This window comes from Pan paniscus, chromosome 12, assembly GCF_029289425.2.
Source record: "Pan paniscus chromosome 12, NHGRI_mPanPan1-v2.0_pri, whole genome shotgun sequence".
NCBI classification, from domain to species: domain Eukaryota; kingdom Metazoa; phylum Chordata; class Mammalia; order Primates; family Hominidae; genus Pan; species Pan paniscus.
In genome coordinates, this window is record NC_073261.2 from 59,476,565 (window position 1) to 59,485,862 (window position 9,298).

At 38.7% G+C, this 9,298-nt stretch overlaps 1 long non-coding RNA gene across 1 annotated transcript; it reads left to right on the top strand.

Moving 5' to 3' along the window:
• Positions 1-6,064: 6,064 nt before the first annotated feature.
• LOC130541224 (uncharacterized) lies at positions 6,065-7,045 on the top strand. Its single transcript, XR_008955268.1, has 3 exons — positions 6,065-6,253; positions 6,333-6,390; positions 6,863-7,045. It is a non-coding gene; the product is annotated as an uncharacterized LOC130541224 (long non-coding RNA).
• Positions 7,046-9,298: the final 2,253 nt, after the last annotated feature.

Below are 9,298 nucleotides of genomic sequence, written 5' to 3' on the forward strand. Positions count from 1 at the left end.
CGTTACTGTGTAAGGTAATTACTAGCTGGCTAACGTTTGAGCAGGATTGATAGGTTCCATTTAGGTCAGCATTTGGCTTATGCTTTCCTACCCCAGAAAACCTGTCTAGGTCAGTAGGTTATAGGGCAAATAAATGCCGCAGCATGTCAGAATTTTTTATTCCTTTTGCATTCTTGGCCTCCTTATTTGAGGTACAGGAGTCAGCCTGGAAAGCTGATGATGTGGCCCTTGGTCTGGTGCTGCACTTATTAATACTTAGTGACTAGATCAAGGTAACAGTAGTACTTGCAGTATCAAAAGATACCTCTAAACACTTTATTTAGGACAAGAACTAAAAATTTTAAAGGTACAATAAAAGTATTTATTTTATAAATTGTATTGCCTTTTAAAAAGGTGGAATTAATAAAAACAAGGTATACCTTGGGGAGATGGAGTTGGGTGGAATTTTTAAGGAGCAAAATAGCCATTTTTGTATATTGTTTCCTTCTATCAAGGAGATACATTTTGATATCATAACAGTAAATCCCTAAATCTCAAAATATGAGGGGAAAAGCAAACTAGGAAATATTTCACTTTTCGGTTGATGTGGTATGCATTTGATTCAAGTCCACTAGCAAGTTTATTTAAAACTACCAGTAGGTTGGGCATGGTGGTTCACTCCTGTAATCCTAGCACTTTGCAAGGCTGAGGTGGAAAGTGGGAGAGGATCACTTGAGCCCAAGAGTTAGAGACCAACCTGGGCAATATAGTGAGTATCTGTTTCTATAAAAAAAAGAAAAAGAAAAAAATTTAAAAATTAGCTAGACATGGTGGTGCATGCCTACAGTCCCAGCAACTCAGGAGGCTGAGGTGAGAGGATCACTTAAGCCCAAGAAGTCAAGGCTGCAGTGAGCTGTGATTGTGTCACTGCACTCCAGCCTGCGTGAAACAGTGAGACCCTGTCTCAAAAAACAACAACAACAACAACAACAAAACAAAACAAAACAAAAAAACTACCAGTAATCTGAAAACTCCACCTGAATCTCTAGAGCTCATTTTACCTGATCTCAGAAGTTCAAACCTGATAAAAAGTTAAAATAATCCTGAAACTCAAGTTTAATTGTTAGAGCCTAATCAATCTTTAGGTTATAGAGGTAGCCAAAGGGATGGCATGTGACCCAGATCTAGAGGTTATTGACTAAAACTTGTGCCAAACACTGTAGTTTTCATTATCCCAGGACCTTCCTATAATATATTTATTTATTATAATTTCTCAATTATTCATTCTAGCAAGGTTTATAGTGACAAAACAGCCACTAATGAGAAGGCAAAATGTAATTCCTTAGGAATCTCATTTTTATCTGATGTTAATTAATGCCCACTTATAAATTGTGACTTAACCATAAAATTCACTTGGTGCTGGAATTTAATCTTTCATATTTATTGAAAAATTAGAAAAAAATATCTGCTCTGAGGTAGCCAGGTAAGTCCAATATGCTAGTTTTATAAACATTTGAACCTATAACAGGTTTATTTCTTGGTGTGAATTATCTGAATTTCCTCCATGAGTAATATTTGTGGCATGGCAACAGATAAGAGTTTGAAGGCTGGAGGGATAAGTATCACTCTTTTCTTCACTCTGAGAGGCAGCTCTCTGTCAAGACTGCAATATTTTTAAATGTTGACAAGCATGTACACTCTAACACATGCCTTTTGCCTGGCTTATTATGTAAATTATATTCATGTAATGCATCACTCGGGTATTCAGGTGCAAGCCCATGGTGTCTAATACAAGTCCTCCTTGTCAGGAGCGGCAGCAATGTACATTTTCAGTAAAGATAACCGATCAGGGGGAAAAATAACTGCTATTTTCAATCAGAACCATATAAAATGCCCTTAGTCCAGAAAAGATGTGATGCCAGGCTAAGGCTCTAAAATACGTCTCTGACCTTATTATCCAGGCTCCTGTGTTAAATATAGTGGCTATAATAGAATTTTTATGCCCTAGTTTCTGACAGGTTGAATGTTGCTTAGTGATCCAGGAGTGGAAAATGGCTGCCTGCATTCAAAGGAGATCATAGATTACAGATATTTCCTGGGCATTATGACCAGAGGATGCTGTTGCAATGCCTCACAAAAGAGAGACAGCCTCCTAACCCCTGTAATTGGAGCAGGACTGCATTTGTTACCGATTGCAGTGTAATGAAGTACCCCAAAACTATTTATTTAGCTGTGGATAAGGAATCTGGGCTGGATGAGCTGGGTCTTCGGCTTTAGGGTCTCTCTCAGGAGGCAATCAACTTGTCAGCCAGGCCTGTGGTCCTCTTATCTTTAACAGAAAAGATGTGCTTTCTAGCTGACTGTCTCAGTTGTCAGCAGGATTCAGTTCCTCGTGGCTGTTGGGCTGGGGGTTTCTTTCCTTGCTGGGTGTTGGTTGGAGACCTCCTTCAAGTCTTTGCCATATGATGTCACGTGCTCTAATATGGGAGCCTGCTTCATCAAAGGAAGCAAAATGAAGAGAAAAGAGAGGGTGCCTTCCAGATGGAAGTCACCATCACTTCTGCATTAGAAGCAAGTCACTAGCTTCAGACCAAATACAAGGGAAGGAGTCTATAGAAGGACAGAGATGCCAGGTGGCAGAGATCACTGGGGCCATTTTAGAAGCTTTCCTACCAAAGGAACTGAGAAGATCTCTCAGGTGCCCACAATATCACTGCCCTAACATGACATGTTTATCATGTTACCTAGTGAAACCTACAAAGCAATGAAATGAAATGGTAACACCTTGGATCTCCTCTTATGCCAGGGTAGCTGACAGGGAATTTAATGGTGTTATTCATAGAGAGCACCTTGTCATAGTACAAAAAGTTTTCAATTTTGGAATTGAAAAAACTTCTTTTCAAATCCAAATGCAAGCAAAAAAAATTCTTTTGTAAAAGAAATGTTTTAATGTCCTTTTTATCCTGCATGGCTCCAATACCCACCAAGCAAGCCTATTTCAAAGTCCATAGGATAACCTATTAATCCAGCAATGGAGAAGGCAGACATTGCAGGATGGCTTTAAGAGCTAGAGAGGTACAGCAACCTCCTAGAGCCAGCCACAGCTAGCAGTCCACAGAGGATGATGGATGCAGGCAAAGCTTTCCATGAAAACCATTTGATGAGGACTCAACTTGATGACTCTGCTCTTGTGAAGGGCCTAAGGAAGAATAACACTCAATAGTAAAGCCTTTGAAACCAGAAGCATACCTTGCCCAACCAAGAGGTGTAAATGATGTGGGATAGGAGCCAAATTTGGCAAATAAAGAATGAGAAGCAGTTCAGGAATGTTCTCTTGACCACACTGGCTAAAGGTTATCACTAAATCCTAAATTGTGAGGAAGTCGAAAATCATCACCCAAGCCCACTGTGTATCTGTTATATTTTGTAAAGAGGTGGGTAGGATTTTCTAACAAATGACCTTGGAGCTCTCTGACAATGACCTTGGCTTCCCTTAAAATGACCTAGCTGTGACTAATGGGCTCCTTCTTTGGTAGGGGGGTGTGAGACTGCATGAGAGACTACACCCAAATCACTTCCTAAGTAACCAGAAACCCTAAGATTTCCAGATGCTGGTCATCTATATTTTTTTCAGAACATCCTTAAAAACATTGGTCCTAAGCTAAGTATTCTCACACAATAGCCTTATAAAAAGGGATAGAAGTAGAGATTGAGATTCCTTCAATAGAGTAATCGCTTCATGGTACATCCAGTAGCTTCCCTGGCCAAGCACAGCCCTGCAGGGTGAGTAGAGAACTCAGGACCTACTGACCCTTCTGCCCCTGAGTTTCAGCCTGTACCAAATGTCATTGCTGGTGTCCATCCTGAGAACTTTGCCGAGAATAAGTGCATGTGTATAAATACTTACAAAATATCATATGATTATCATTATAGAGTGAGTCTTACTCATTGTTTTTGTTGTTATTATCATCTTCATTTTATATGGCTCAAATTTTAAAAACCCTCTAACTACCATAATAGAAATGCATGAACCCAGTGTGGTAACTGACTATGAGAATGAATATTCCAGTGCCCAGCATGGGCAACATCATGTAAGTCACATACCTCATAAAATGCCATTGTAACTACTGAAGCTTAGGTGTATTGTATATAGCACAGAATCTCATCATCAGTAATGCATTTATTTCACTCTTTTTTGAAGCATTAAACCTTAAAGGCTGTTTTCACCTAGATTCCATAAGAAGCAAAGTGTAAGAAAAAGGCCATGTGTGAGTAATTTATTTGGAAATGTAGTTCCAGGGAACCAGAATAAAACAAGGGAGGAGGGAGAGCCCATGCAAGTATATCACCATGGGTGACCAGTTGCTCAGTCCTGTGAGCTCATCTGAGAAGCAGAATGAAATGCTTTGCAAAATGTTCCTGAGGCAGGAAAAGTCAAATGAAGAAGCATTTACCCATTGACTTCCAGTCCCCATTGGTGAACATTTCTTCTAACCTGGTATTAAGCACTCTCACTTTCAGGATGCATATTCTTGAACACTAAGTTTCTATAGTTCTCAATGCAGTGACATCAGTAAAGAAACTCCACACCTGCCGGAGGAAAGAGGTGTGCATTTTGGGCCTGAAGCAAAACCGTACCTACTGGAAACTGACTGGAGCCTACACAGAACTGTTGGTTGCAACAGTGGCTGCCACAGGATATAGGTGTGGCTTAGAAGATCAGATATGATGCTTAAGAGTTATCTAATAAAAAGATTTTCAGATGTGGAAAACCCTTGTGGAGAGGAAATTAACCCTCAAAAGGGTAACACCTCAAGTCTTTAGTTGCTTGTTTCATAGTAGAAATTAAGAGATAGAACTTGAAGGTATGAGGCACAGAAAATCATCATATGAAGGCAGAAGTTGGCTTGTAGATTTTATTTATTAAGAATCTTATTGTTGGGGGAGGATATTTTGGGCCTCTGAGAGACATTCTGAGATCCTTTTATAGAAATCTCTTTAAAATGGCTTCCAAAGACCACCAACTACTGGTACACATGCCCAGTGTAATCCTCTCTCCTTGTTTGTGAGCTAAACCTAGTGACTTGTTTCTAATGAAAAGAACTGTCATAGAACACCTAGTGCCACAATTCATTATTAAAATTTTTTTAGGCCTCACTCCATGAGAATGCAAACTCTAGAAAGGCATGATTTGGCTAACAATCATATTCCAAGGCACAGGACAGTGTTTGGCACATAATAGATGCTCAATCAGCATTTGTTCAATAAAACATATCTCAAAAAGGTATTTATTTCCTGGGATAGAAAAAGGGAAAGAGGAGAAAGCATTAACCCACTGACTTCAAGTCCCCATTAGAACTGGAGTGAGTGAGTGAGCAAGAGAGTCGTGGTCATTATTTAAAACAAGGAAACGTTCAAGCCTACAGGATTTTAGAGTCCTGGCATGGGTGCTGAGGATTTCTCCTAATAACCAGAGTGAAGATAGGTTAAAAAATCCCACATTACATTGGAGACATCACGGTATCTCAGAAAACCTATAAGCTGTTTGCTTAACTTATTTGAGACATTTTGTTTTCTGTCAGGGGAAACAATAATCATGATGTTACAAAGCTGTTGTAAGAAACAGTGAGTTTATCCATAAAAGCACTTTGCAAAATCACAAAGCACTAGACAAGTGTTAGTTGTTATTTGTCCTACCTCCTCCGGAGTTGCCTCTCTTGTAGGTTGGAGTAAGAGAGGAAAGTTCAAAATCCCAGGAACCATTTCTGTCTTTTCATCAGATTCCAAATGAAATAGGTTAGCTTTGCTCCTAAACCAAGGTGAAATCAAGGTAGAGAAGGAGAAGAGAACAAAGGGAAGAGACTTGGACGGAGGCACATACAATAATCTGCCATGAAGAAGTATCATGAAGCCATACAATGCTGCCAAGGACAAGAATGTGATGTTTTCTCATTTGACACGTTTATTGATTAATTTATTTTTGTTATGTGGTTTGACAGAGCCTGAGAGGGAATGTGAAAACCTTTCACCTAAGTTCTAGAATGTCTGATATTGTCTTACAACTTCACATTCCTCTGTGATTCCAATGGACTCATTCAGCCCCAGGTTTGAATTTTTTCTAGTTTTCACACACACACACACCCACAAAAAGGCATAATACCTGTAAGAAGGAAAGCAGTCCTCTAGAATTGAAGTGTTTGAAAAAAAGCTATGAGCTCAATGTTTTGGAGGAAATCCCTTCTATAGCAGTGGAAAGAAGGCAGCTCATTTTGGAGTAAGTGTGGATAGAACTGGAAATAGGAGATATGGGAGGGACAAGAGAAGGCCAATAATCTATGAGTTTATGTCCTCAGCTTTGAATGGTAGGACCGTATCTGCTATTCAGTTTTTGAAATACAGCTGTGCCATGTGGTAAGTATACGCCACCCCCTCAGAGCCTACCTCCTGCCTTAGTCCCTCTGACCCCTCTCCCATAAGTCTACCCTGCTGGACCAGCCCGAAATCCAGAAATTGGACAGTTAATGCCAAGCTCAACATGGCACCTCCTGGACTCTGCTCTAGAGGGATGGCCTGTTTTTAAATCTGTACCAGATGGTCAGGTTGCACTAGATATGTTCAAGGAGGCTGATATCACTCCTGTATTGGCACTACTCTATACTTCCTCCCCATCCTGGTTCCCACTCCCCAAACATAGGTGCACACACATGTACGTACATGTGCACAAACGTGTACATACAAGTCTACATTTGCACACACCTGTGCATACATACATGCACACAAACATGCACATGCAAATTTATGTACAAACATACACACCTGCACGCACACATATCCTCACTTTGCCCCAGCTTCACCAACTTCTCCTTGCTCTTCTTTCTGCTAGCACTGAACCTTCACACTGGGACTCAGCTGCCATGCTTCACCTTGGGTATAATGATGACAGAGGCTGAGAAAGGTGACTCCCTCCATTGATGTATTTCCCCATGATTACCTTCCACCAAATGATACTAATACTCCTGAAAATACTTAACATTTACAAAATGTTTATTTTCTGATTCATGCCAAAGTACTTGTAAGCCTCCTTTTTTCTCCTATGAAAAATGATACCAACCATATCTAGTTCACAGATTTGTTGTGAGGAATAAATAAGGGACTGCATCTACAGGATTAGCACAGTGCCTGGATATAGTAATTGCAACAAATAGTAGCTATTGATATCATGGTATTTGTTATTAATATTAATTTTATCATTCAGTTTTTGAGTTGTGAGTTCCTATATCCTTCTAACTAACTCATCACATTTTCAAAATGATGCCCTAGTAAAGGAGAAAGAATCTGAGACAATGTTTCTTCATTTCTTTTTTTTTCTTTTTACTAGTAAAGCAAAGGAACGGGCAGAGGCAAGTGTGCTTAGTATTTTATGGTTAAATTTAAATTAACTTAGCAGCTGACATGCATAGAAAACCAAAATAAGCTATGACTTTTTAAAAACTATTCCTTCACAATGTGAAGGAATTAACAATTGCAATTAACAATTAAAATAATTCCAAGAGTTGTAATTTGGGAGGAGGATGATTTGCTAAAGCAATTCAAGGTGCAGCCTCCTTTCAGGAAGGTCATTACAGACTTTGCTTGTACCTCTTTTGGAACACAAAGGCCATGTAAGACACCTATTACCTTTCCAAAGAGGACATTATCAAAGTCTAAACTACGTCCAAAGTGTATTTTACACCTAATAATTAGAACTGGATGAGCAGCTAAGAAAAAAAAATATGAACCTGCTTAAACTAAATTGGTTCAGCTCTAACTGATCTAATGCAGTTTTCCAAAGAATAATTGATAGTATATAATCGTAACTGCCAGTTTATGTCAGAAAAGTGACATTTGATACTTTCTTGCTAACCAGCCTAACATCATCAATTAAAACATCACTTCTACAATGACATTTCACTAGTCAGCTTAACATCATAAATTATGACATCACCTCTTTCATGAAACCAGAAGATTGAAGAAAGGGGACTGACTGAGAAGCTATTCCTACTGGAAACTAAGATTCCTCTTTGATTTGTGCCTTTAGAATCTTTTTTGCTCTGATTATATTGCCGAGATGATTACTAAAAATAGTAATAATAATAAAAACCTCACAAGATCATAGTGGAAGCCATTAGAGCAAATTGTACATTTTCTAGCTCCCCTTAGTTGTGGTTCAACATCCCTGGATGGTGATATGAGGATTTTATTTCACAGCTGAACTATGAAATGGCTATTCTTGGAAATCCCTGGAAAATAAGAAACAGAAAAGAAAAATTTTGAGTTTGGGTTTGAATTTGGAATGGTATATTCATGTCTCACCAAACCCGTTTTAAAACAATTTATATGTCAGGAAGGTTGCATATACCTGTAGCCCTTCCAAAGGCTAACTACTTGTTTTTCCACCTGAGGCTCATAAGCACATACTATAGAAAATGTGATGGGAAATAGATCTTTTAAGATAGAAGGCCCAGATCCCAAAGAAGGAACATTCATTTTTGCCCACCCAAAACATTATATTTTAAGGCAGAAAGGAGTCATTTTCCAAACTGTTTCCTGAATACCTGCTGGACCAGCAGCTGTAAGAGTAAGGAAACTGAGGCCAAGAGGAGGGGAAGCAACTTGCCTAAGGTCATACATAAAGCAAGCATAAGACGACATAGTCCTGTTCTACAGCCCTGTGGTCTTGCCACAATCGAGCATGAAAAATGCGAGATATGGCATCACATTTATAAGGCCACTAAACACATATGTGCTGTCTTCCTCTTTCTTTTACAATTTGGTAGTGGAAGGATAAGATGACCTTTTAGTGTGTTAATCAAGAAGGTAATCAAGTAGACTTCTTCAAAGCTATTTATATAATTACATATAGGATTACCACAAGAATTTGTAAAAAGATTATTTTTCTTTTTATATCATGTAGCAGAATTGAGAAAACAATAAAGAACAAGGTAAACATTCTTGTCTTCCACTAGCGTTTGGTTTGGAGCATAGTAGAGCCACGTGCCTCCTTCTAAGCTAATCTATACTTGAAGTGTTGCCAAAAAAGAGTGCCACCAGGGGGATCATAGCAGAACACTCACGGTTTTATCTGGTAGTTGTGATTTTAATTCTTAAATCCAATCATCAAATTCATTGGATTAAGGGGGTTTCCCCACACTAGTCAATGGTACAACAAAGAAACAAGTGAACAAAAATAAGACAAAACAATTACTTGTATATCAATATTTTAACAACTTTAATTGCATAGAATTAAGAAATTCTGCTTTATCCTGAATTTGGTTAATTA